Source organism: Anser cygnoides, chromosome Z (assembly GCF_040182565.1).
Source record: "Anser cygnoides isolate HZ-2024a breed goose chromosome Z, Taihu_goose_T2T_genome, whole genome shotgun sequence".
Taxonomy (NCBI): Eukaryota; Metazoa; Chordata; class Aves; order Anseriformes; family Anatidae; genus Anser; species Anser cygnoides.
The window spans coordinates 66,060,191-66,085,016 of record NC_089912.1 but is presented as its reverse complement, the minus strand read 5'-3'; the positions used below and the strand labels follow the sequence as shown (position 1 = coordinate 66,085,016).

The 24,826-nt window shown below is 38.9% G+C and overlaps 1 protein-coding gene across 10 annotated transcripts in view; it reads left to right on the top strand.

The window, feature by feature from the left end:
- The window catches only part of PRLR (prolactin receptor), a 169,007-nt gene that overhangs the window by 78,918 nt on the left and 65,263 nt on the right, over positions 1–24,826 (top strand). Inside the window, exon 5 of one of the 10 annotated variants that reach the window (XM_048051224.2) lies at positions 8,625–8,703. The exons of the other annotated variants lie outside the window; for them this stretch is intronic. The gene's annotated coding sequence lies outside the window, so the exon portion shown is untranslated. The remainder of the gene's footprint in view (positions 1–8,624; positions 8,704–24,826) is intronic. 10 annotated transcript variants of the gene reach the window in all.

Genomic DNA, 24,826 nt, shown 5'->3' with positions numbered 1-24,826 from the left:
TAATATGAAAGGTAGGTAAATGAAGATTGTGTGAATACAGAGTTAACATAGAAAAGATATTTTTAAAATAGAAAAAGAAAAGGTACACAATTTAAGTGAAGAATAAAGATTATTTTTTGAAACATCAATAGAGAAATTGCCTATTGGGATGGAAGTTTTAACTAAACTGCCAGGTTTAACTGAACATCTAAACTGCCAGGTTCAATGTCAAGGTCTGGGCATCTGAAGATAGGATCCTTATGTGGCCACTTTATTGTTTTAAAGAGTAACATAAAGCATCTTAGTCTATCTAAGGTGATTGGATATGATAGTACTGTGTCTTAATATAAGAAAGATAGAAATTGTTGGCTTCTTCCATTCAAGATACTTCTTTCAGTCTTCTCTCCAGGAAAAGCCCAGCCTCATGTGTCTTCTATCATCACTATACCATAACCATCATATGTCTGCTTAGCCCAATTAATGATAAATTAACCCAAACTGCATGTAGTAATTACTAATATATGTTAAAATATTAATAAATAAATCCTCTCTCTAGTGATTATTATATACTGTTTCATAGATTATTTTATTTCAAATATATCTTTATTCCTTGTTTGAGTGGTAGCAACAGGGTTCTCTAATGTGGTTCAGAAAGATGGAGGAGACGGTGAAGAAAGGCTGCCATCAAGAGAAATATAGTTAGTATCAGTTAAACAACAACTTTCATACAAGATGATGCAGCTGTGATTCCCCTTAACTTCTGCAGGAAGTCCTGCCCCTTAAAGCTGATGACCACTGTCCCCAGAAACCTCTCCTCTTTTTCCACAAGCCTCTTTTCCAGTTTTGTGATCCATTTAGCCCAGAAGTGTGTCACATTTCTTAGTACCAAGAAGTCCTCCCTTTGTCCATTAGACATTGCCATTTTGTCATGACCATATCACATGTGCTGTGGCATGTGATCTCAGAGCTCCCTGTAACAGCTGAAACCCTTTTTCTTTATCCGAGAAGTATGTCAAAGGTCTTCATTTGTATGCATATACACATATGTATATTGTATACGTATACATATACATATACATGTACATGTACATGTACATACATACACACATGCCTGCGGTTACAGAAATACAGTAAAGTTAACAACACATGGAAGACAGTGAGAAAGCACTTTATAAGTAACAGGTATTTGTGGCATATTCTGGACACCCTAACAGTGTAAGCATATCTTAATAGTGATGAACATATTACAAAATGTGCCTGGACTGCATGTCTAAAAGGCAAAATGGGTTCTTGAATAGCTAAGGTCTTTAAAACAATTTTTGCTGCCTTGCAAATTACAACCTAAGCAGGGAATTGATTTTTATTTTTTTTTGAACCAGCCTTAAGACAAGCTATTAAAGTACTGTAATTTTCACCATTCTGTTGCTAGTAATGGGGTAGAAGCCTCTTGCAGATTGCTTTAACAGGATATTAAAAACCAAGATGTGGGGATGTTTTACAGCATGCAATCCATTTTGCTCATTTGGCGTATTACTGTAGTTTATAAACAGCTTCCAGTCTAAGCTATTGATGTGAAACCTCCAAGCTCTGCAAGATTTGGAAAACAATGTCTAGGAATAAGTTTAAAATTAAAGAAAATATGTCTCGAATCAGAAAGGAAGACTGCGTGAGGCTATCTATAACAAAGGATAGTTTTGACGATGGTTATGAGCAGATAGATGTTCATCGTAGTAGTTGAAACTGTGAGAAAAGGGCAGATACCCATGTACTGCTTAGTAGAATATCATCACCAAGCTATCAAGGCTATGTTTTTCTCCAGCGAACTTCAAAAACTGAACCCTGATGAGGACAGGATCTGCAAAATAGAAAACTTCCTAGCAGTAAAAAAGAAAGGAAGAAAGAAACAGCTGTTTGTGGTGTGGCTAGCCCTAGAAGTTTAACAGCTGGATAAAAGCCTCTCAAGTCCATGATGTTTAGTAGTGGGAGCCATAGTGGGAGAAGAAGAAGGATGGCAGACTGTGTTTTTTACATTGTGCTCCCCAGCAATGCCTGCACAAGGATTTTCCCACAAAACAACAGTTTGAACATTACCAAACAGGTGTCAAAGTTCACAGGAGCTGTCAGGCAAGCGATAGGTGGGGCTTGCAGAAATACAATGCCCAAACAGCTGGAATAATATTCACAGTGCTGGAAATAGCACTGCCGGGTAAGACATGGCAATATTCTTTGGGGTGAGTCCATTACCCATCCATATCCATACACAGAGCTTTAACTGTTGACCGGGCATAGGCTTGGTACACAGTCCTGCAATCAGGAAAACAGAGATTTATCAGATGAAAATTCTTACATTTTTTGTACAGCTGGAGAGTTAGCAGATTTTTCTGGAAGCTTCTGGAATTGGTAGTGACAATTTCTCTTTTCAGCTGACATCACTGGAAAGTTTATCTCAATCTACCTCTACACAAAACTTGTCGAGCACCAGGTGTTTACAGATTTACTGGTCCCATTATCAGCCTGTGTTCTGGCAAATGGCAATAGCAGTTAAATCATTGCAGCAACAAAGTACAAGCTGCATTATATTCCAGTGAATCAACATCGTATCAATACAGACAGCATTGAACCAAATACAAATGGAAACAAACATACCATACTTCACATTAGGCAAGGAGATGGTGAAGTTGCATCTGCCACCCTGGAAGGTTCTGGTATTTTAAGAGCACACACCATTATGTAGTGAAGAGTGGGTAATAAAGGGAATAGTGGAAGAAATAAGAGGACACATGCTTTTATCTGAATTATTACAGAGCCCATGTTGGCAATGGTATCCCTGATTTTCAGGGCATTACTGTGAAGTAAAAGCCTCTTTTCAAAAGCTGTATCATTTTTCCAGAAGAGATTGGAAATTATTAAGTCACATGTTAAAAGTGCTCTGAAAACATGGCCAAAGATATGATCAGATGCATCTTCCAGGCTGTTGTGGCCAAGTTGCAAACATTGGCAAAGCAGGAGGTCTCTGGGCTTGTTTATATTCAGAGACAGCTTTTAAAAAAAGACACGTCACAGCTCTGAAGTGAAGGCCTTCCTCAAACCCTTAAATGGGAAAGGATGGGTAGAGCCAGGCTGCATTCCATCCACAGCAAGAAGTAAAAGAATAACAAACCCCACTGAACAATGGGATAGAAACAAGAAATCCAGAGAAAGATGGTCCATTCTACCACTAGAAATGGTGATATATTTTAGTGGGGCTGACTTTTGTTCACAGCTGCTCAGAAGAGTGTACCAAATCCAAACTAGATTTGTTTGAAGTGGCAGACAAGCATCAAGAAGAGCTTGTACATTGAGATGCCATTACTTTCAGCTATGGCAGAGTTTGCCCCCTGGATATTTTTCACAACTGGGAATGGGGAGGACTCTGTAGCTCTGAACAACAGTGCTGTATCTTTACAGCAAAACTGGGAAAGAAAAGAGTGGGTTTGATGAATTACCTGCTGGCACCTATTTTCAGCCATTTGGGTGTTACAGTAGAAGGCATCCTCATTCTGAGTTTGTAAGGCACAGTCTGCTATGTAGGGAGTAGACAACGTGGAATTTCACTTTGAGCTTTTATTTTCTGTCCTCACAGGAGGCATGGTTACTGCTGCATCAGGTTCAGAAGAGCCATTCATATTAAAAAGATCTTTTGATAGATGTAACCCTCTGCCCTTGTCATAATTTGCATAATTTGCTTTTGTTTCAGAAATTCAAGCCCAACAATCATTTATCTAAATGATGTCTTTTGGAAAAAACCCTTTGCAAATTTTTCTTGATGTCCCTACACACATTCCTTTAAAGCTGAATTTTTCTTCTGGCTTTCCATTTTACTAGGCAGCGTTGCCAGTAATGTGTAGCATAGTGCAAAGTCCAAAGACTGCACTACCAATAAGACAGTATGGTGATCTGGTTGGTTTGAAGTTCGGAAAAGGGACCTTTTGGTCATACTGACAAGATTAGTCCTACGCCTTCAGACCTGCAAATTTTTAATGTCCCCCACCCTCTCTGTGGTACACTCCCAATCCCTTTCAATTTACCCCACTCCAGACATATTAGGAGTTTTTCAGAAGTTGTTTTTTTTTTTTTTTTTAACTGGTGGTCCTGCAACTCTATTTTCTTTTTATTTAATTTGCTTTATTATAGATTCATACAATATCCCGAGTTTGAAGGGACCCACAAGGATCATCACGTCCAACTCCTGGCTCTACACAGGACCACCCAAAAATCAGACCCTATGTCTGAGAGTGTTGTCCAAACACTTCCTGAACTCCACTGGGCTTGGTGCTGTGACCTCTGCCCTGGGGAGCCTGTCCCAGTGCCCGAGCACCCTCTGGGTGCAGAACCTTTCCCTAACACCCAGCCTGACCCTCCCCTGTCCCAGCTCCATGCCGTTCCCTTGGGTCCTGTCACTGTCACCAGCAATAGGTGGTTGTTATATACAAATTTAGTTAATTTCAATACCTCTTATTAAGCAAACTTTTATATGTAAACTTGTGCAAATACAAACTTGTTTAGACTTATATATAAAGAAGAGTATGAATGCATTTATATGTATCTCTACAGTCCTTTCTGTATATATTTATAGCAATATTTACATGTCAGTATATTAGATATACCAAGAATATATGAGGTTCCTTGAGAAGCTTCCAGGCAAGCAGGAAGGCAAGGTTTCAGCTGCCAAGCAATCGCCAGGTACACTGGGATCTCAAGGTTTGTGCCACTGACAAAATGGTAGCTGTGACAACATGGTAGCCCTGTATTGGGCAACATGATGACTTCCTGCTGCTGAATGACTGCAGCATGACTTCAGCAGCCAGCCAGTCCCAGGAAGCTCCGACACCACGTGGGTTATGGCTGTGCCAAAATGACAGCCTCACATGGGGTCAGATGGCATCATCTGGGGGTCCCGACTGGAAAACAGGAGGGGCTTTGGGGCAAATCAGTTGTGTGTCCATGAGGGGCTGGCCTGCAGCAGGAGATAGGGGGCAGGGTGATTGCCATGTCCTGCCTGGGGGTGGTTGTCCCCTGACTCCTCCTGGGGGCACAGGGAAGTGCACGCTGGCCTGGCGGGCAGGGGAGGCATCATCCACTCCTAAATGAAGAAAACTGAGAGACACCTTCTGTGTGTTGGTTACTTGGTTATAAACTGCTGGAGGAGGCTAAAATTAGTATGCTGGAAGAAACTAAAATTAATATTAAAAAAAACTGCAGATAAGCAACAGCAAAATAGGTTCCTGAAGAAAAGAAACAATCTTTTCAAAGTAGTCCAGTTTCTTTCTAAAGATGGACATGTTTTGAGGACAGAAGAACAGCAGCGATGTCATACATTTTGGCTATTGTGAGGCTCTCAATACAGTCTCATGAATTTTTTGTAAATTAGGTAGAAAGACATTTTCTGGATGAAACTACGGTGCTGGATGTACTGGTCCTTAGAAAACCATATAGAACTGGTTATCAGTGGGTCACTGTCAGAATGAAAGAACAATTCAAAACGAGCTGCACACTGTTATCTGGTTGGTGTAGGAACTAATCAGTACTTCATTAGTGACTTGGATAATGTCATGCCAAAGGTATTAGTAAATGCATTAGTAAGACAACAGTGAAATGAGAGGGGTTTGTTTACTGGAAAACAGGAAGAGAAAGCAAAATAATTTTGACAGTACTGTTTTTGAAGAACAAGTGATGAGCAAGGGGCTGCCCTTGAACATGGAGACTCAATCACACTAATAAAGGAACAAGGTAAGAAGTAGCTTTGTATAAATAGGGGTTGTGATGATACACAAGAGGAACAGGAGTCAGTGCTGCCATCCTGCTGTGCAAAAAGTAAATAACTTGTCAAGATTTATAAACAGTCTGTTTGGTAGCATACAAAGTAATTCTTCTATTCTCTTCATTCTCAACTGAAATACTTTGTCATTTGGAGCCACTGTACTTCACAGAAAATAGGCAGAGTCTGTAGGAGAGCAGAAAGAATTTTTAGAAGTCAGGAAAACGTGGCATAGGAGAAAATGAATCAAGACTGGTAAATCTAAATGAGAGAAGGTTGATATATCTGAACTGCTAGAAGTGGTGTTTCTTGGCTCTGCAGAAAGTAGTCTGTTTTTGTTGATTTTAGACTGCTAAAGAAATAATTGGATTAAGTTGCAGCAAGGAAGATATAGATCAGATATTAAGAATATTATAACAGTACAGATAATAAAGCAGTAGCCTACATTGCCTAAGGAGATTGTGAAATTCCCATAACTGGGACTTTTTATGATCAAGTTAAGCAAATCTCAGGAATGAAATTGGCATTGTTAATCCCTCTTTGGGATTAGAGGGTATCCATTCTGGGATCCCTCCTTGGGGCGCTTCGATGGTCTAGATGGCTTCCTGAGACCTCTTCTAGTCTATAATTTACTAAGTATGTTTCAAGCATGAAATTACTAGGTTGTATATTCTTTGAAACAGGAAACATATCTTGTGTATTTGTACAGCACACAACAAAGCAATCCAGGCTAGAGACTGTAGTCATTATAGAAACTATATAGTAATAATGGTATCTAATTATCATGCTATGTTTTGTAATATTGGAACATTAATGTAAAACTGTGAGTCACTCTGCTGTCAGTGAGAGCCACGTTTCAGAATTAGCTGTCATCATTCAAATAGTCTTGGCTAATTTGAACTTTATTGGAAACTCTGTCAGCAACTGTCATAGGTAAATATCACGTTGTGATATGATTTGTAATAGAAATCAGCCAAGACAAGCATTTTAATATGTTTTTGTCAATATAGTCACAAAAACAATTTCAGTATTTTACAGGTTAAAAGTTCAGGTGACAAACTAGTCTTTTTAGCACATTACATTTATACCTTCCATACATTAGCTGCTCAATCTTTACCCCTTCCACATTTTGATTGCTGTTTGTCCTAATTAGTTAGCAGGCTTTGTCTTAGGCACAAAAGCAGTGATATGAGATACCCAACATAATGTTGCATGTGCTCAAAATGGTGTAGACCTGTCTGACTTTAATTCTGAAATCAAGTTCATCTAATGCCTGAAAATGCACTTGGTGGTGAAAGTGCCTCACTCTTCTGATGGAAGTCCTTTCCCAGGTTGGGGTGCAATGGGATGAGGTGAGGAGGTGGAATCCATTTGCTGAATTATCTGCATGAATATGTATGCTTCTTTTCAAGGACTGATGAGATATTCTTTATTTAGTGACGGCATCTGGGTGTTAGGGTTTTATGATGCTAAACCTGCAATAACATCATCGAAGCTGAATCTAGTCAAGAGTGATCACTATCAGTATCATTTTTGCAGGACCTTTAGTATTTGTCTTCTACCAGAGCACTGAGCAAGCATTACTCAGATCACATGATTAATAATACCATGTGCCACTGAACCCAGGGGGCTCTTGACTTTCTTAGCTGTTTTTCTATATTCATCAATTGCCATTCAATCAAAAAAGTGTAGCAGATATCAGTACGGCAGTGCTGTTCAGCCCCTTGAATAATGTCCAATATGTTGTGAAATACCTTGATTAAAATGAGCTCTTTTATGTATTATTTTAGACTCTTTAACTAGCAAGAAGGCATTTGTATTAACATACTCTGGGCACCACAGTACAAAAAGGACATTAAACTGTTGGAGAGTGTCCAGAGGAGGGCGACGAAGATGGTGAAGGGCCTAGAGGGGAAGACATAAGAGGAGCGTCTGAGGTCACTGGGCCTGTTCAGCCTGGAGAAGAGGAGGCTGAGGGGGGACCTCATCGCAGTCTACAACTTCCTTGCGAGGGGGAGTGGAGGGACAGGGGACCTATTCTCCGTAATCACCAGTGATAGGACCCACGGGAACGGTGTTAGGCTGAGGCAGGGGAAGTTTAGGCTGGACATCAGGAAGAGGTTCTTCACTGAGAGGGTGGTCGCACACTGGAACAGGCTCCCCAGGGAAGCAGTCACTGCACCAAGCCTGTCTGAATTTAAGAAGCGTTTGGACTGTGCACTTAGTCACATGGTATAAAATTTTGGGCAGACCTGTGTGGTGCCAGGAGCTGGACTTGATGATCCTTATGGGTCCCTTCCAACTTAGGATATTCTATGATTCTATGATTCTATGGTGGCATTTACATGCCACTGCCTGGTGTTTATTTACATCTGTAGTCTAGAAGAAATGATACTCGTGGCTATACTAATGAATGCTTTATCCTGAAGAACTACAAACCAAACGCTTTACAAACTGAAGCAGATTAAAGAAATAATTTCAGGCAGAAGATGGAAGTGAGGAGCACACAGTGATGTTTCACAATAGTTTTCAGAAGAAAATGTGGAAGAGAATCTTTCCTTAACTAAAACTGTAAGGGGAATTAGTTGCTTAAGAATATATTTTCTCAAATAGGAATTTGAGCCTAACAGTGGGGATTAGCACCATTTATTCTATGAAAGAAATAACTTATCAAATATAAGAATATTGACATTATACAAGACTAATAGTAGAATATATTATGTGGAGAGTTGCTTTAATGCAGTGATGCTAACTGAAATGCTTAGGATAATTTGCTCAGAAGTTGCTTGATTATCTGTGTATGGTACTAATACTGACATTTAGATAAACTCTTTGTTTTGTATTCCAGATGATTATGATTTCACAATAACAGTATAAATCAAGATGAACTTGTTGAGATAAAGAAGTGCTTTATGGTTTAAAGCAGGGTGAGTTCTAAAATAAGTCTTCAGAGAGACATACTTGTTGATGTAGTGCATCACTTGACTCCATAAAATGTGTGAGGAGGTTGTGCACAGGTTGAATGGTGTGCTATAGTATCAGTTTTTGAAACAGTTTCTGAACTCAGTTGCTGTTGAATTACATAAGAAAAGGTATAGTCACTTCTTTAAATGATTTTATAATTCCTTGAAAACTAATTTCACTTCAAACTTCTTTCTTACTAAATCAAACTTGAATGTATACATGTTACTTTGTCTCTTCTGTAGTATTAACTAGTTTATTTCAGTATAACAGTCCTTTTCAACGTTCTGATGCTTAATTGGACATATTAATTCATGGCAGATATGAAGAAGTTTGGTGTAAAATACTGGGAAGGTTTATTTGCTAAGACACAAATGTTCCATGGGAATATTTTAAAAATAATAATCAGTATTGTGTTTGGAAGGGAGATATTTCTCATTATCATTTTTAACCAGAAATTCTAATTAAAATGGTTGAGAGGCTAGGGCATTCTTTCTTACAGGATTTTAGAGAATCATCTCCAGTTGTACACAAAATTCTGTGAACTTGAGTACAGCTTTTAAATGTAATATTCTATACCCTAGCTGACTATCTTTCCCACTAGTGTTACAAGTACTGTGATGCTTTTTTTTTTTTTCACTGTTTGAAAGAAGCCTGAATAGCTACTACAGATTTGTTTCACCACACATAGTAATATAGATTCCTGGGATTCATGTTTAATATTTATGAAAAATGAGATTAACTTCTTTTCTCAGTAGTCCCACCTTGCATAAATAATACAGTATGAAGTGGAGCAGGGATCCTGGAAGTCCAGTATCCTAAATGAAGGTTTTTGCTGCTGGATTATGTTTTGCCTTTTGCTCTTTGGTTCATTTAATATTTAATTGCTGTATGAAAGGGAACACTTCAGGCATGCTGAGTTGAGATACAGAAGTTGAGATGTGCCCATAACTCAGTAATGGCATAGATTGCGGTTTGAGAGATTATATGACTTTTTAAGGGCCAATCCTAATCTAATCATGCATACTCTTGATGGAGGCAGAGAGCATGTCTTGGCCACAATCAGCTATCTGTGTCTGATTTCATTTTTGCAGGTACATCCTATGACAGGCAGTGTGGAGATGTAAGAAGTACTCTTACTCTTTGTTGAGTAAAAGGCTGGAACTACAGCTAAACTGAAGGGCTAACTTTTCATTGGTATCTCAAAGCTGAATCTGTCGAAGAGCAATGAAAGCTCTATTTCAAGCTGCAGCCCTGAAAGAATCTCATTTCAGTACACCTTCTAACATCTGCAGTCCTGTGTCAGCACTTAGCTTTCCATTCCCAGTATCCCAGTTTCAACCCTGAATTCTCTGGCACCCAAGTCTTGAAACCTGTTGGTCCTTTCCAATGCATAAAACTGGCAGGTCAATATGCAATGAAAGACACTCTGTTAGCTGGCACTGCTGAGCAGATTGATGTTTCCTGACTCCACTAACAGTTAACCAGCAGGTTTGGACCAGCACTCAGGAATGCTGCAGAATGAGGAAAGAAATAGCTTTTCTTCCCCCTTTTCCTGTTCCCATAGGACAGGATCAGCTGAGCAGCAGCACTGTGAAATGCTTTTACAGGCTAGTGCCAGAAAGTAGGAACAGTGGGGGAAAAACTTACTCTGCAATTAGGCACCAGTCTCAGGTGGAAGTGTTGACAGTCCTCTTTCAGCTGAAAACCGTAGTTTCTTGTGGATGCAACAGGTTGCGCTGAGTTGATTCAAAGTTAATGCACAGTATTGTGGATATAAGATAGAAGACAGTATAACCAAAAGCATAATGGCTTTAGAATATATGACTCTAGGGTACCCACAACTATCCTTACTGGGGCTTGGTTTAATACCTGATGTCAAGTAAGAAGGAATATTTATCTCGAATAGTTGCCAACTAAGGAGTATTTCCATGACATTGAAAAGCAAGCTAAGGGAATTCCAGACTTAAGCTTTTAGTTCCTACCACTGTCCTGTAGTTCACTATCAGGGTGCAAATACAGCTCTTTGTTTAGTGATAGTATAAACTGAATCACTGAGATGACTCGGGCTTTAACAAAAATTGAAGGTTATTTTATACTATGAACCCTTTCTGTGGCCTCACAGACCCAGAAGCAGCTATATCAACCCAACTGAATGAGGAGCAAATTGCAGTATGGAAAGGGCAGTAAGTTTGGTTAGGAAAGCTTCCTAAGATATCTGTATTAGTGTACATTGGTGTATTGTAGAGTTACGCCCCCAGCATAAGACAGAGAGATCATCACAGTCCACACTCCCTGGATAAACTGTGTCTGAGTTAAGGACTGCGACCCTATTAGCTGGGGAGCAGCCATTTTCATTTTGACCACTGACAACAGATTGTGCTTGACACAAACTTGAATTGACAGCAGTCTCTATAAAAGAAATCAAAATTTTGTACATACTACACATCCAAAGCCAGGTAGATGTGGTCTAGAGCATGTGGACTAGATTCACAGAATCATAGAATGGGCAGGGTTGGAAGGGACCTCTGAAGATCATCCAGTCCAACCCCCTTGTTGAGCAGAATCACCCAGAGCACATTGTGCAGGATGGCATCCAGGCGGGTTTTGAATATTTCCAGAGGAGACTCCACAACCTCTCTGGACAACCTGTTCCAGTGCTCTCTCACGCTCACAGTAAAGAAATGTCCTCTCATATTCAGCCAGAACATCCTGTGCTTCAGTTTGTGCCCCTTGCCTCTCGTCCTGTGGCTGGGCACAACTGAAAAGAGACTGGCTCCATCCTCTCAACACCCTCCCCTCAGATATTTATATACATAAAATCCTTAAATAAGAGATCATTTTCACTGAATCTGGAGGACTGTGTGTCCCCCCACACCCCATTACCATTTTTTCCACCAGACCTTAGGGCTTTCTTTTTCTGACTGTAGTCACAGCTTAAGGAAAAACATCATGTCCCCAGATCTTTTCATTTCTCAGACTTTTCTCATGCTATCCTATTGCATGAGGATCCTACTGCCACTTGATTGTAACATACTTAAAGAAGGTTGCTGTCATGTGTTTCACTTACTGGTGTCATTATGAACTGTAGGAGTGGCTGATTTTAATCCTCTCAGGAAAATCTCTTCTTGGTTCCCACAAATATCAGGTAACTTTTCCCAGCTTACAGGGGTGTGTGTTGCTGTTTTCTGTGATTGTGAAGACAAATGTCTGAGCTGCAGGTAACATGGGCTTGGAAGCTCTTTAGTTGTGTGCTTGGCTCTTTTTCAAATTCTCCACTAGTAACTCAGTGAAAGTCTGGGTATGTCATCACAGCTGTACTTGGATTTGTATCTTGAGATGTCTTCATTGAAATAGGCATGAGGTAATCTTGTTTCAAGTAATAAACAATACCCATGAATACCTGAATAATGTCTTTACTGAATTTCCACTTATGTATTTGTTTTTTCAGCTAATTGCTGCTAACAGACTGCCTTCTAGGTTCAACAGCTCAGTGATTCTGTCCAAACAGCTTTGATGGCTAGAAAGAATGGCTAGAAATATTATAATAATCCCTCAGTAGCAGTCAGCAGAATACCAGTTTTTCATTGGCTTTTACATTGTCGTATTGGTGTTAACTTCTAGCTACATCCCCATATTTGATTCAAAACTCTATAGAGATTACTCCTAATGTTAGACTGAAACAAGGGTACTTTAAACAGATTGGCCTTAAGTGTGACTGTGTAAGAGTTTAAAACATCTCCCCTTCCTCTACTGTTCTTCAAGTGTTTTTCATCAATTTGTTCACAGAGCTTTAGTTCCTTGAACTGACTCATTGCAGGTTCAGGTGAGTACTGGAAATGATGCTACAGAGAAGGCAGGAGTATCCGGAGTTTGTTGGGGAGGACTGCTGAAATTAGTTCAGTAGGAGTATTCCATGTAAACTGACTTAACAGCACAGCATCACCAAAGAAGACCAGACTAAAACTACCCTCTGCTATGAAATGTGATTTTTATTTTTATTTTTTTTTGGTAAGTTAAGAGCTGTAATTTATAAGTAGGTTGGTGGTTGTTCTAATGATTTCTCTATATATAGAAATCCCTTTGAAAATAGAAGATGTCCTTTAGCTATGCTGAACCCTTTTCTGTTTTACAGTTGGAGTAACTCTGCATGTTAAAATCTTATGCCCTGTTTTGGCTTATATATCTTGCCACGTCCAGTGTTTTAGGAATTTTCCTCCATTCTAATCCATAAAAGGAATAAGCTAATATTAGAGTGAGTTTTATGAGAATAACTTCAGACTGGTATAACTAGAATGATTGCCTCTCCCTTGCTCAAAATGTTTAAAATCTCATTAGTTTCCTAACTATTAACCTCAGTCCTGTTGTGCTGCAAGAACGAAACAAGCACCTAAGTTGTTTGGTCTGCAACTCAAATGTTCAGCAGTGACTGTCCTATGACTGATATGTGGCAGCTCTTTAATTCCCATATAAAAAAATTAAAGAGATTAACTTAATGAATAAGTTTGTTACCATTTTTTCATTTTTAATTTCAGCTACATAAGTATAATAGAGTTAGTTAAACTTATTTGCTTTCCTTTATTAATGCAGTTCACAACCTGCTAGTGTAGACAGTTGTGACAGGGTTAAGCTGAAGCAAAAAGTAACTTTTTGTAAGTCAGTGCCAGACTAAAAACAGTTGAGTTGGGTTTGGTACGGTACTGGTAGATGAAAAATTGCCTCTGGTCTCCTTGGCTCCTTGGTTCTGCTTTCTCCGTAGGGAACCTCCCGTGCTTAGCTTGGTGGAAGGCTACTATTCAGTCTGCCCTGAAACTCAGGTCTGGGTGTCCTTGTCCACAGAATGGGTTGTTTATCACGCAGTGCAAACCTACTTAGCTACCAAGTAGCTCAAGAGTTGCCTCTTGGCCACTGTCCTAGCCCAAAGGCTGCATAAGCATTTCCCAGTACTTGGGACAGGAACGCAATGCAGAGCAGTTGACGCTTGTCACTGCGGCCTCTGGACTGCCAAATGCAGTGCTACATGTGTGGTATTTTATGTGCATGCCCCTCGCACTCTTTTGTTTTCTGCTGCTTTTGTCCCCAGCTGTGCTGAAGTGTTTTGCCTCAAGAAGTCTGACGTTTTCCTTTAGAGAACCCCTAATGCAAACATTCTGGTGCACTCTACAGAGCAGAAATATATCTCTATAGAAAACATAAACTGAAATCAAATGTACAAATTAAATTATGTGTACTGAAGCTGTCTTCCACTTTGCCTGAAATAGACCCTTGACATTAAAAATACATAGGCAAGACTCTATGTTAGTCTTACAATCAAGCCAAGACTCTGTTCTTTGATTAGTTTGTTGGAGAATTCCCCAGGCAAGGCACATGATAGAGTAAACCATGACATGGCACCAAACAATGAGGATTACAGGTGCATGGAAAGTGCGTTTTGTTCAAAAGTCCAGTTAAAGCTGAACATACAGTTTCCCTGGAGACAGACCAAAATAATACTGATTTACAGGTACGCTTTCTGCTAGGAAACGATTAACTAATGCAATCTTCAGCTGATCTCTAAAACTTAAAAATAACCTGACCCTGTTACAGCTGACCAGAAGTCAACAGGGATAAATTTGATTTACCAACCTTTCAGAAGAATATATATTTAAACCACTATATTGTTCCTTTAAAAATATACAATGGCTACTCTTAAAGGCCAGCTCTGAAGATTGATCTTGTTGTGCTAGTTCTTTTGAAAAGCAAAATGAGAAATCATTCTATCCTGAAGATTTTTGTTTGGTCTTGTAAGTTTTCACCAAATATTCTCATAAGATAAAGTTTGTTTTCTTATGTATCTACATACAGTACATACATATAGTTCAGATTTTTTTTTTATTTAATAGACGAAGACATTAAAGCTTTTCATAAGCTTTAATGCTTAAAAGGGTCAAGTACTAGTACAGTTTCATCTTTTACATGTTTTTAGGTGTTTGGGTTTTTTCCTTTGTTTCAAATGTACGTGGATATTTATGTATGAGAATTTTATTGTCTAATCCTGTCAGCTCCCACAGAAAATGGGCACTATCTAGCAAGCAGAATGCATTAGGTGTAGAACTGGTTCTGTTGAGTTACATGCAACAACACAGACAAAACTGTGAATTTTGGGAGAATTAGGCTTTGCTGGATCAGAACACAGAAGAGCTGAAGTCTAGGTTACATCAGTTGACTCTGAATTTGATTTTGTTAATCATAGCATACACAAAATGAAAGAGAACCTCTTCTTGAGCTACAGAAACCAGTTTAAATCCAAAAACAAGACTTCTTTGTAAGGATTCCTGAAGTTCTGAGTTACATTAATGACATAATATTCAAGAAAGAAGATTATCTTTGAGAAACACCTTAATTTGTTCTTCAGAGTTTTGTTTAAAACATTAAATGCTTCAATAATATATTCAAATACACACTAAATATCCAAAGGTGTCTCTTTAGAGATATTTCTAGAAGACTTGATTATTTTCATTATCATGAAAGAAACAATGAAATCACTCCCAAGTAAAATGGCCAATGATTTTCATGAAGGTAAATATGGAAGAGAAAAAAGTATTCATATTCAGCAGTTTGGCTTACATGATAGTACAGAGCTATTCATACAGTGTGTTAAACAGGTACAAAAACATAGATAGCAAGGAAGTAGCAAGGAAGGCCATTTTTACAGAGTGGAAACTGATTCTGAAAATTGCCAAGTCTTCAGAGAGGATGACCAACTCAGGTGCTGTTGGTTTGGTACTGTAGGCTAACATGAGATCTCAACAAGGTTGCCTCCATAACAAGGTAATTTTGTACAATCTCTGTAATTACAAAATTACAAAATATATTCTAATGTATTTGGTATCCTCCTACATTTTATGAATGCTGAAGAAATAGAAAGGTTCACATCATTTGCAGGGGAGCTGAAATCAGTATCTTAGTGTGGAGGGAACCAGGGGCTCAGTCTGTTTATTCACAAGTGCATAAAATAGAAAAAGTTATTAAAAGCCTGGGTAACCAGGGGGAGTAAGTTGTAGGAACTGATCACTAGAAGCTAAAACCAAAAAACTTAGAAATTAACAATTCACTTTCCGTTCTGAGCATGACTCTCTCTGCAGATAAGGTGTCAGGGATAATCTTTAAATGAGGACATTATGATAGGTATCCATAAAGAGAAGTGATGCGTGAGCTGAAAATTGACACAGCATATGCTTTGTGTCAATTGACGGAGGAGAAGCCACAATGCTTCAGCCAGGAGCTTAGGAGTCAAAGAGGCTCTCTGAATTCAGTGAAGGCTGCTTGAGAACAGAACCTGTTAAGATCACTCTATTATTTGTCTTTCTTTCTGGATGATACATATTATCTCAAATTACTTGGTTAAATGAATGAACTGTGTCTCAAATGTGCCAATGGCATTGGATGTTCCATTTTTTTACTTAGTTTTTAAACTCTTTGTGGATAACTTGGGAATTATTTAAATAATGAGAAGTAGAGTATATGTAGTTCTGGGGTAGAGTCCTGCTACAAGCGTTTCATTAGAAACTTAAGCTGTGGGAAAATTACTGCTGACATAAAATTCCTCTTAGCCTGGGATTACAGAATATTTTGGTATCATGTTATTACCAAAAGTGTATGCGTAATTTTTGAACAATTTCCTCCATGAAAAGTAATTCCCAATATTTTAAATTAAGTAATATACCTGATCAATAGTTTAGTTATTGAAATAAAAAACGTACATCTCTAGAAAATATCCACCAGGTTTTGTTTTTAAAGACAGAAACACAGAATTGAAAGGAAAGACTTCAGAGGAAAAAAACGAAAAACAGTTGAGACGTTGTTAAGAAGCAGATTTAGGATCGAATCCACTTACAATATTTTCAAGTCCATTTAAATTAATATAATGAAATACCCCTTTGGCTTTGTAATAAATCTATTGTTTCACTTTTTTATTTTATTTTTTTTATTTTTTTTCTTACATCAAGAGATAGTGCTACATTTATGTATGTAGGTATGGAATTTCTTTTCAAGTATTTTCCCCAGGTTTATGGAATGACTCTGGACAAGCAAACCCGCAAAAAGTGTATGAAAAATTTGTATTTCTTCAGAAACTAGTATCACTTGAAAAAAAAAAAAAATCTGTTCACGATAATTTGCTCTCAGAAAGACTCTTTGTGTTTGCTTGGCATTTTCATTTTGATGTGAATGTGTATAACTATGTATTTTTTGGTGAGAATTTTATCCCTAGAATAACAGGAACACACTTGAGTTTATAGCTTGAAACTATATGTGAGAAATTAGGATGTCCTACTAAAAAATAAAAAACTTTGCTTTTAAAATTGCAAGGCATTTTAGAAGTAGCTGAAATGATGAATTGACAAACATCTGGACTAAAACCACTCTTCGTAAAACAATGCCAGAAAACCATTTTAAATAACTATCTCTTAGCCACAAAGGCAAGGGTATTGTGGACATATTGACAGAAAACCAGTCTATGCTAATACAAAACATACTTCATGTGGATCTGGAAATAGTGCCCTAAGTTGCTAACACACAGCAACACACAGAGACTGATTTCAACATTGTTCTTCATTTAATAAACTTGTACAGATCTAAAGTAGAGGTTTAATTTTTCTCCAGCATTGATTTGTACAGTTATAAATCTTTTCTTTTTTTTTTTTTTTTTTTTCTCTCTCTCTAAAGGCTTTGCATAAGATTTCTTTTTACAAATGATTTGTTGAGCTCCCAAGTCATCCACTTAAGTTGAGGGATGGGCAATCTCTATCACTTAGCTTTATGGAAGTGGTACAAGAAAGTAGAGAATGTAATTATAAAGTCTGCTCTTCTGGGACATTATGACTCAAGAATGTTGTGTATGTAGAATCTATAGTAAAGGGGAGGTTGGGAGAAAGAGATGCAGGCAGCTATACACTGGTTAGAGTAATTTTAAAAATATGCAGAACTTTAGAACAGTTTTATTTTGTTTTTAAGGAAATAATATACAGGAATCAAGGTGGAGTAGAATGGATGAGGGGAGAGCAGTGGAAAAGGCTCCTGGACTTCTGTAAGGCCTTTGACTCTGTCCCCCGTAAGACAGTCATAGAGAAGCTGTTGATGTATGGACTGGAGGAGCAGACAGTGAGGTGGATCAAAAACTGGCTGAACAGCCTGGCCCAGAGGGTAGTGGTCAATGGTGCAACATCTAGTTGGAGTCCAGTAATGAGCAGAGTGCCCCAGGTGTCAGTACTGGGTCCAGGTCAGTTTAACTTCTTCATTAACGATCTGGACAATGGGGTAGAATGCACCCACAGTAAACTTGCAGGTGACACAAAACTGGGGGAGTGGCTGACTCACCAAAGGATCATGCAGCCATCCAGAGGGACCTCAACAGGCTGGAGAGGTGGGCTGACAAGAATCTCATGGAGTTAACAAGGAGAAGCAACAAGTCCTGCACCTGGGAAGGAACAGCCCCAGGTACCAGTATGTGCTGGGGGCCACCCGGCTTTAGAGCAGGTTGGTAGAAAAGGACCTAGGGGTCCTGGTGGACACCAAGTTGCATATTAGTCAGCAGAGTGCCCTTGCCACTAAGAAGGCTAGTGGTATTCTTGGCTGCATTTAGGCAAAGCATCACCAACAGGTCAAGAGAGGTGATCCTTCCCCTCTACTCAGATCATCAGGAAGCACTTCTGTACTGTGCAGGTGACAGACCACTGGCACAGGTTGCCCAGAGCAATGCTGGAGTCTTCCTCCTTGGAGATCTTCAAAATCCACCTGGACATGGTCCTGGGCAACCTGCTGTAGATGGCCCAGCTTGAGCAGAGAATTGGACCAGATGACCTCCAAAGGTCCTTTCCAACCTAAACCGTTCTGTAATTCTGTGATTCTCTAATGAAAGGGAAAGAAAAATATATGGAAGAGAGTTAGGGTTGGAATTCCTCAGGGTGAGTGCTGGATCTGAATCTTTAATTCGTGTTTTGATCACTTCAGTACAGAAGGTAGGAATATGTTTATGGCATTTCCCAGTTATGTGAAGTGCGCTGTCAATATCAAGGTGCTATATGGGAAGAGCTAGGTGACCTTGAGAACTACAATAGTGTAAACAGGATGAAATTCAGTGGTACAAAATGCAAATCCGAATGGAAAGGAATGCAAGGACTGAGAGTGAACTAATAACAAAGATTACTGTTTCAGCCAGAAGCTCAGTAGCTGGAAACACAGGCAAATTACTTTGGCAAATGCAGTCCTAGAAGCTTTGGTTTGCCTTAGTTGAGTTATTTCTAGCAGAATTAAAGGGGTGTTAATGATGTTGTGTAAAATTCTACTGGACACATCAAAATAATTTGTGTACTCTCATTCATGTTCAGGAAACATGAATTAAACCACAGCAGATGCAAAGACAGGCGCTATTCTTCTAGTAGCCTTTCTTACAGGAAGATACCTTAAAAAAAAATGATTTGTTAAACTTAGTAAAAAGTCTGGGAAGGAATATATGGCTGCTGTCTGAGAGGGGATTGTATTGCTCCATAACATGCCATACAGCAGAGGAAGAATGCCAAGGGAAGGCTGGAACACTACGGACACAGAGGAAAAGAAGGTGCAAAGCTCTTTGAACTGTCTGAGCCACAAGAACAAGTGGATGTAAGACAAAGAATAAAATTAAGTGGGAAAGTGGAAGATGATTCTTCTGAATTAAAGCAGTCAAGGGCTGGATCACCTCCCAGTAAGAACAGTGAACACCAGAGAAGTAGCTACTTTTAGATGTATCTTGATTGGTTCATTAACAAAATTATGCAATATGTTTGTTTATAGTAGCAAGTGGCTTGGCTGAATTGGGTGGTTTCTTCCAGCCTTTGCTTCTAATTGCTGCCTCTGTGAGGGTGGATCTGCAGAGAGGTCTGGGGCATTACTCTGATGGATTTCTGATGTATTACAGATCTACCTTAACTGAAAAATTATTTCCTGAAGACCGAGCCGTTATGCTGGTATCAGCCCTTAGGAATTCTACGGTTCAGCTATTATTTCATTTGCCTGCAGCACATATTTTCATGGCAGGCCCAGACAGTGATCGGAGCTGGCTGATGTATGCAGGAGTATGTTTTTCTCACTTTTGAGCTTAAGTGAAGAATGCGAAGGGCTTAATTATGCCGTTATGAAGCTGAGGTTCTGCCTGTGGTGGGAAGGAAGTGCTTTATGCCAGCTGGGGAAGCTGTATTCCCCTTCAGCTCTCTCGGTAAGAAATTCGGTCGGCACCTGTAGAACAGGTCTGGCTGATGTTGCCTCAGCTTTCCTCACTGTCCTTCCAACCACATGTGAGCGAAGGAAGGTCCTTGGAAAAAATGGAAGGAAAGGAGGAAGATGGAAAGGTACAATCCCTCCTTTCAGATACCTCTTCAGAGTCACTGTTGCCCATTTTAGTGGTGAACAGTTACTGAGTTTATAAAGCCCCCTGTTGTTGGCCTCTTGCTTAGATTAGTACAGGTTATTAAATTGGTAAGTGCACAGTTGTCATGTACTTGTGCTTTTCCTTCTGTGCTCTGTTGCTTTTCTTCCATATATATATATATATAAAACACCTGTTAACATTTTGGGGAGCTTTACTTAGGGAACTTCCATGTTTAACTGCCAAACTAAATAGGGGAATATGAAAGAGAAGTGCTATATGTGCTTTTGTAGCTCTGTATAATGGAGATAAGCTTTTAACATTGTTCTCTTTGTTTGCCACCCCAGTTTTTATCAGGAATTCAGTAGTGTTCCTGGCCTTGTCCAACATACTGGAATCCTGCAATGTACATTCGTGTGGGAGTAGTAATTACATAAACACTTCTGGTGTTTATGGGCTTCCCACAGACCTCTTGGAGCCTTAATGCAGTAATTTTCTTCAGTAAAGAGAACTGTATAAGCATTAATCATCAAAATGTAGCAAGATCCTCTAGTGGGAGAGCGGGGAGTGGGAATCAGGCAGCTTGCCTGAGCTCTGCAGAGTGCAGTTCAACACTTTTTGGCATTGGCAAGTTCAGGAAGGGTTGGGTTAGGTGAGATTAGCACTACCAAAGCTACAGGCTTATTTAACTATTTAGGAAGCCTGGTGAGACCATGTATGCCTGCTGTTCCAAGATCTGAACTATTTTATGTACTCTCTCTTGTCTCCTTTTACAACCTCTTAGAAAAATTTAGTGTAGAACAATTTGATTTTACAATGAGCAGTCGTTCAACTGGCTACAACTTTTGAGTATTGGGTTTGACACTGCGGTAAACCAACAAATACTTCTACAAATAAATAAATACAAATACAAATAAAAGGGAATGTCCTTTTCACCCCCTCCTCCCTCCTTTCTTTTGTTACTGCCTACCATCAAGCGCCACCTCCTTTGCTCTGTCATTGGTGCTCACAGGACCTTTAATGAAGCTGATTTAACTTGCTAACCCAATGGGATTTTTTTATTTCTTTTCTGCCAAGGTAGTTGTTTGTCATTTTGGAGTTGAGCTGGTCCATGGAGAAGTGGAAGCATGAGTACAGAAGCGAGAAGGGTGAAGGAAGGGAAACGTCCCCATGTCTGTGGTCAGCACAGCCATGTTGTCAGAATGCTCCAGCTGCAATCTCAAACACGTGATATGCTGCCCAGCAAGACATAGGAAGAGACATAGGATTGTAAGGTGTGCTAGGTATATATGTTCATGATTTGTTCATAATAGAATTGTAAGTGGAAAATTTAAATAGTGAACTAACGAGCAGAAATAGCCATTAGCTTAGGAGAAATAGGAGTAATAGGAATCAGCTGTATTAGGAGGGCATTGTCCCATTCATATACTTTTTGTAAAGCACTACAGCCAGACTACGTCCACCTTGCTCTGGTCAGTGAGCAGCCTAGACTGGTGCTGTGCTGCAAGAGGAGCTGAGAGCTGAGCAGGAGTGGACAGGCAGGCAGCGGTTGCTCCAGCCCCAGGGTGACCAGATAAGCCCTGTGATGGCAGGCAGGTTCAGCCTTGAGCCCAGATAGCTGGACGAGATCATAGTGACAAGGCAGGGTCTGAGGTTCAAGTTCAAAACTCGTCCAGATCAATGGGACACCTGGGCCAGCACAGGAGTATCTGCAGCACTTCTGCTACATAGCTCAGGTCAGGGCAAAATATGAGTGCCTTAGCTCAAAAGCTACTTCAGAGCAGAATGGTGAAAAGCCCCCACTGAGGCTTCGTAGCAGAACTTCTGGAAGAGCTGTTTTCAAGGCTAGATACTTGCACCATTACTGAAGTTGACCCTGGGCCCAGGCAACCAAACCTTTAGCCAGTGGGAAGGTAGGGGAGGTGCCATAAAAGCCCCAACAGCTTTAGCAAAACGTGCAGTAGCTTAGAGCTAGAACTGCGATGGAAGTAATAAATGTTTTAACTTTTTCCAGGGGTAGGGGAAGTGGCTACAATATCTGGTTTTATGTTCTCTGTAGCGTATGTGGAGAATCTAATAGTATTACAAGAACTTTAAGTATCATTTGCGTTACCCAGAAACAAGTTGGTGTGTTTGGAGACAGATTGGCATTTCCTTACAGTCAGGTTTACCCAATGCATAAGAACCATGGCAACATTTATGGTGTCTCCTTTCACACATGATGATCTACCCTGTGCATGCACTGTAGGAAGGCTTGTACTCTGCTTAGTATCAGTTCTGAATGGGAAAGATAGGCTATAGGATCCTGGGGCTTCCCTTTCACGTATACATTAAGCAGAAATATACAATAACAACAGAACTGACAGCGGGTCACATGGGATTGCGGTTGTAATTCAGACTCCTAAAGCCATTTTAAAAATGAAATACATAAAACAAGAAAATACATATTTTCAATAAGCTGTCCTGCACTCAATTAGCATATGCAGGACAATGACATGGCTAATGATTGGTGAATAGTTCATGACAAAATGTAAAGAAAAATGTGTTATATTTCAAACATTCTGTCCTTACAGGAAGAAAGTACTTGTCATAGTCATAATGCAGCAGAGTTCTTAAGTAAATTGAAATAATATGCATGGTCTCTTGAAATGTCTTTGGGTAATCAGAGCCCTCTGCCGTCTTAATTTTCGGGAAACATTTCTTATATTTAAACTTCTGTTTTAACATATTAAAAATGTTATTTGGTCTGCAATGAAAAAGACAAAATTATAAAATCCCACTGTTTTTATCTATAATTACGTGGCTGTCCATCTGAGTGCAGTCTTGACCTAGTCTGGCAGATTGTCACTGGTGTAATTCTTCCTTCGTGCTGCCTGCTATCCTGAGATCAACAAGATTGTTTCTAGAACAATGTTCTATTTCAGTCAAGGCTAGATTACCATGATGGATGGGGAAAAAAAAGATTGTACTTAAGTCGTTCTTAGCAGTCTACATGTGTAGGCATTTAATTTTTTTTCACTATAGCTAGAAAACACCTTATATTTCTGTTACAAGAGAATAAAATCAAAATACATCCATAAGGAAGAAATATTCTGGAGGTTTCATATTTTTTAAAAGTCTTTTGTAGCTATTTTTAAGTAGAAATTATATGCAAATCTATGTAGTTCAGATGAATTCCCTTCTCTTTGTAGTTGCTGTATAAACTGTGATTTTGTTACTTTAGTAACATAATTATGTTTTAAGATTATGTCAACTGCTAGAGGTACAACAATGAAACTAGTTTAGTTGTGACTGCTTTAACTTGATTGGAGAGTTATGCTTCCAAAGCTTAAAACTTATTTATCCCTTCAAATTCAGTCCCTCTACATAACATTTGAATGTATGGGCAAGGGTGGCTTGTGATATTCTGAGTTTTGCAGACTCATTTATGCAAAACTTATAGATACAAGTTGAGTGTGGTGTGGTATGTGTGGAGCCTTGAGTGTGGTGAAGATGTCTGCCCTGATTTCCATAGGTATGCCTCTAATTAGAGCTATGCTAACCCTTGAGTGTTTGTCTGCAGTCTTTTCTTTATTCCCCTCTCTCTTTGTGTGACATTCAAGGGTCTGGGTTTTTTTTCATTGTCTTTCATTTTCCAACTCAATTCACTTGTCTGCAGGGAAGAAGTAACTGCTTTTCACTTCAAAGTACAAAGGGTTTGATTTTGCTTTTGTCAGGATAGAAAAATTCCAAGTGTGAAACATCTTTCATAGTCTTTTATAAACTCTTTCAGATAAAGCTTATCTCTGAGGGAATCTGGAACAGCATGATCAAGATAAGATTTATTCTGTATTACAATAGTAGCAAGTGCCCTTGCTAAAGAGTATTTACAATTCAAGCAACTGCAAATACCTACTGATTGCTGCCACCCTCTAAATTCAGAGTTGGATCCCAGCAGCAGCCCTTGCAACTTCTGCAACTCTCTCTTTTCTGTGTATAAGGACCAGGTTTTTAGTTTTATTGTATTGGGAAAAGAGGGTGCATAGAAGACTGCTAAATAATGATCTAGGTATGACATAATGTAATGAATACTTCATAAACCTTTAGCCCATGCAATGCAATTATTATAGATTTGGTTTTAAGAATGTATTGTGAGTGTGCATTCATCAAGCTTTACAGGAACTGTGAGAAGGATAAACCTGAAGCCAAGTAAGTAAGAACATCTTCCAACCAAATATTTGAGGATTATGTCTACTGAATAGTAATGCACTTCCAGGATTGTGGCCAGAGTGACGTAGTGGTATAGTCAAGGCTGAGAAAAAAATAAAATAATAAAATAAAATAAAATAAAATAAAATAAAATAAAATAAAATAAAATAAAATAAAATAAAATAAAATAAAATAAAATAAAATAAAATAAAATAAAATAAAATAAAATAAAATAAAGTAAAATAAAATAAAATAAAGTAAAATAAAATAAAATAAAGTAAAATAAAATAAAATGAGAAGAGAAGAGAAGAGAAGAGAAGAGAAGAGAAGAGAAGAGAAGAGAAGAGAAGAGAAGAGAAGAGAAGAGAAGAGAAGAGAAGAGAAGAGAAGAGAAGAGAAGAGAAGAGAAGAGAAGAGAAGAGAAGAGAAAGAAGAGAAGAGAAGAGAAGAGAAGAGAAAGAAGAGAAGAGAAGAGAAGAGAAGAGAAGAGAAGAGAAGAGAAGAGAAGAGAAGAGAAG